Source organism: Salvelinus fontinalis, chromosome 32, assembly GCF_029448725.1.
Source record: "Salvelinus fontinalis isolate EN_2023a chromosome 32, ASM2944872v1, whole genome shotgun sequence".
Lineage (NCBI taxonomy): Eukaryota > Metazoa > Chordata > Actinopteri > Salmoniformes > Salmonidae > Salvelinus > Salvelinus fontinalis.
The window spans coordinates 34,517,297-34,521,087 of record NC_074696.1 but is presented as its reverse complement, the minus strand read 5'-3'; positions in this window follow the sequence as shown (position 1 = coordinate 34,521,087).

The window sequence follows — 3,791 nt, the reverse complement described above, 5'->3', positions numbered from 1 at the left end:
TGCAGTTGCAAACCGTAGTGTGGCTTTTTATGGCGGTTTTGGAGCAGTGACTTCTTCCTTGCTGAGCGGCCTTTCAGGTTAAGTTGATATAGGACGCTTTTTACTGTGAATATAGATACTTTGTACCTGTTTCCTCCAGCATCTTCACAAGGTCCCTTGCTGTTGTTCTGGAATTGATTTGCACATTTCGCACCAAAGTACAGTACGTTCATCTCTAGGAGACAGAACGCGTCTCCTTCCTGAGCGGTATGACGGCTGCATGGTCCCATGGTGTTTATACTTGCGTGCTATTGAATGTACAGATGAACATGGTACCTTCAGGCGTTTGGAAATTGCTCCCAAGGATGAACCAGACTTGTGGAGGTCTACAATTTTGGCTGATTTATTTTGATTTTCCCATGATGTCAAGCAAAGAGGCACTGAGTTTGAAGGTAGGCCTTGAAATATATCCACAGGTACACCTGCAAATGACTCAAATGATGTCAATTAGCCTATCAGAAGCTTCTAAAGCCATTACATAATTTTCTGTAATTTTCCAAGTTGTTTAAAGGCACAGTGGAATTGTGATACAGTGAATTATATGTGAAATAATCTGTCTGTAAACAATTGTTGGAAAATGACTTGTGTCATGCACAAAGTAGATGTCCTAACCGACTTGCCAAAGCTATAGTTTGTTAACAAGAAATTTGTGGAGTGGTTGAAAAACGAGTTTTAATGACTCCAACCTAAGTGTATGTAAACTTCCGACGTCAAATGTATATATATATAATATATGCCATTTAGCAGACACATCTATGTAAAGCGACTTACAGTCTTGTGTGTTTCAAAGGTCCTTTTGGATCTGAGTTGAACACGCAGAGTAAGGTAGAGACCAAACACAAACGTTATAGGAGGGACCTGTCTGAGGGGAGGGACCCAATAGAGTCTGTCTGAGGGGAGGAGGGACCCTATAGAGTCTGGCTGAGGAGAGGAGGGACCCTATAGAGTCTGTCTGAGGGGAGGAGGGACCCTATAGAGTCTGTCTGAGGGGAGGAGGGACCCTATAGTCTGTCTGAGGGGAGGAGGGACCCAATAGAGTCTGTCTGAAGGGGAGGAGGGACCCTATAGCATCTGTCTGAGGGGAGGAGGGACGGGATAGAGTCTGTCTGAGGGGAGGAGGGACCCTATAGAGTCTGTCTGAGGGGAGGAGGGACACTATCGTGTCTGTCTGAGGGTAGGAGGGACCCTAGAGCGTCTTCCTGAGGGGAGGAGGGACCCTATAGCGTCTGTCTGAGGAGAGGAGGGACCCTATAGCGTCTGTCTGAGGAGAGGAGGGACCCTATAGCGTCTGTCTGAGGGGAGGAGGGAACCTATAGCGTCTGTCTGAGGGGAGGAGGGAACCTATAGTGTCTGTCTGAGGGGAGGAGGAACCCTAATAAAGGACATGGGAGGGATCTGAAATAATTTTCTGAGCTTGTCTGATGACGGTCTATTCAAATATAGTCTGCAGGGAGTGATGTTACCTCACACCCATGACCATCACGGCAGTTTGATAAATTGCTAATCCAGACTGTGATGCCGTATCTCAGGATTCTCTCTATGACCGCATGGTAGAATAGGAGCATTTTTTTCTGGTCAACTCCAAAATCCCTTAGTCTAGGTAGGAAATAGAGGCGTTGTTGGACTCCTTGTCCAAGTGTACACCCAGGTACTTATATGAACTAACCTGTGCTATGTTGGCATTGTGGACAACCACAGACACGTGGTCACCGACAGATTTGGGGTCAAACACCATATCCTCCGTTATCTTTACATTAAGGATGAGATGGTGCTCATCACACCAAATGACAAACCTTTGAATCTCTGACCTGTACACAGTAGTATCGGCATTTTTTATATACATCAGAAAACGTGACAATATATCTATCAGGGTTACTGCTAGTGCAAAATAAAACTAACAAACAATCAAAGAAACAAAAAGCCACAGGAGGTGGTGCAGCCCAGGAGGCAGCTGTCCATCTTGTTTGCCTCAAACTCACAAGACTCTATTTCCCACATGCTCCAGTAAACCTCCATACCTCTGGACTGCATCACCTCCCTTGGGCGGCCGTTTGGAACAGATAAACAGGAGGGTTTAAATGGGCACATCTCAAATCACATGAGATTATTATCCAATGGAAGCTCTCGCTGGGTTAATGAGGAAACTAGTCACACCTGTGACTCTCACCCACTTTTCTTGTGGAAGCACACTACACCCCCACCACGGAGCCCCCAGCTTCCTCTCCCAGGGGCCTGAGCTGGCTTACGTTCAGGAGTCACTGGTACAACTCCGCTTCCTGGTCCTTCTGTTACCGCGATGACAGCACCGGCACGATACGCTCCTCCTCGGAAGAGTTATGATATCTATCCGTAAATAAGTCTATTCAATTTTCTCTTCCACATATATGCCTATGTCTGTATTTAATTGTCACTTTCAATATTGCCAAGCCCACCTCTCTAACCTTATGTCACATCTAAAGACATGTCTCACTATGCTTGTATCCAACAGTCTCGCTTGTTATTGTCAGGTCCATCCCTCTAACCTTATCTCCCTATCCCTATCCTCTCTTCCACAGCGCGGTCCCCTCCGTTCCCGTGCTCTTCTCCCCGCAGTCGTCTCCGGCCCTGGGCCCGTCGGAGCTGCAGCGCGGTGCAAGCGCCCTGGACCCCCGCCGCATCGCCCCCAGCTTCCTCTCCCAGGGGCCTGAGCTGCCCGACTTCCAGGAGTCCCTGGAGCAACTCCACCTCCTGGCCCGCTGTTACAGTGACGACAGCGGCGGCATGATGCTCTCCTCCTCAGAAGAGGACGACTATGTTTGACAGTGATGTTTGATTCACTGACAACCGCTGAACCGCAAGAGTCATTTTCTTTCCTGTCTTCCGCGCTGTTAGTCCATAATGATTCTATGCACTCCATCCCATCTGAATTGATGGGTCTCGATTGACCTCGAATGGTATTGACAGACCCACCTAGTCCACATTGGATCTGATCGCTTTCGGACTCCGTGACTCTTGATAAGGATTGTGTATTGTGGTTGGAATGAATGGACTGGCTGTTTGAGATGGTGACAGAAAACGGTTCTGGTAAAAGGTTGAGGTTTTAACTGACAAAAGATAATAGTTGGACAATGAAACTAACTCATTCCTGATGTAAGGTTCCGTACTTATTATTTTAGTCAGACTTGTGTTCTGTTTAGTTGTGTTCTTGAACGTAGCCTGGTTCTTTGTGTTCTTGAACGTAGCCCTGTCTTTCATTTTTGTTCATTGATTTCACCTGTGTTAGTTACTCACCTGGTCTCATCAGCTCCTTATTTAGTTCAGTTCATTCTGTTTGTGACTTTTTGAGGTATTGTTTGCTTAGACTCTACTAAGCCTTTTCCTAGCGTGTTTGTGAGAACCAGTATATTGCCTTCAGTCTTGGTTTTGATTCACCTGCTGATGATAATACTAATATTAATAATAATATATATAATAATATAGAAAATATAATATATTTTTTTAAATGCTCATAATCCACGATGTGAGGTAAAGAAACACGATAATGGAAGTATATTTGTATCTCCAAGTAAATGTGCTTTATACAAATGTCCAGTTGTTGTCAATAGCTTCCCAAATTAAGATAATGGTCATGGTAGATTCATGCTAGAATCTGTTGGAGGGAAGAATTGTAGTTTTTCTAGCCTTATTTTGACACTAAATGGAAGCATTCAACTTTGGTCATACATTCAAAGAGAGCCAACAACACAGAGATGGATTAAATGCATTACACATCC